Consider the following 722-nt stretch of genomic DNA (forward strand, 5'->3'; position numbering starts at 1 on the left):
CATTCCATTTAGATATCTGTCCAACATAATACGCCCCCCCCTCACCGCGAGCGTAAATTGTGCAATGATCTGACATCGGTTTAGATTAATTCGACCTGTCATGTAATGTTTAAATTTACATTTCCTATTCCAACGGATATCCGGTTGTGTATGTGTTGGGGAGAATGATGATTAGTATGAATGGTTCGATAATGCGCGGATGCGATAGAATGGAACTAATGTTAGAATGCTTAGAATAGAATGAAAAATATTATTGCGAATTTCCCGGCATAGTTACCCACGAAAAACACTTATTTGAATGAAAAGCTTTTGCCGAGTGAATGAAATCGGTTTCATTGTGACTCTGGCCGATCTACAAAGCATTAACTTTAAGTTATTTAAGCGAGTGACATGAAATCCATGTCAAGCTCCCCGCCCAGCTGCCAGTATAAAAAGTACTGTGCTAGAAGAGCGTGCCACATTGACCATTAAATGGACAGCTCCTTAAGTTGTACAACCGTTCGGCATATACAATCAAGAATCCCTTCCCCCGGGCTGACTATCGACGAACTGAATGGAGTATTGCGAGAGGTCAGTTGCCCCAAACGAGGAAGATGTCGTATACAGCAAAAAGTGAACTCATTAAAACTTTCGAGAGCTCAACTTTGAAGGAAAGTTTTCCTGCGAGTGGCCTGCGAGTAAGTGCACGACACAATTAGCACGATTGGCATGTTTAAGTATTA

Source organism: Anopheles aquasalis, chromosome 2 (genome assembly GCF_943734665.1).
Source record: "Anopheles aquasalis chromosome 2, idAnoAquaMG_Q_19, whole genome shotgun sequence".
In the NCBI taxonomy this organism is placed as follows: domain Eukaryota; kingdom Metazoa; phylum Arthropoda; class Insecta; order Diptera; family Culicidae; genus Anopheles; species Anopheles aquasalis.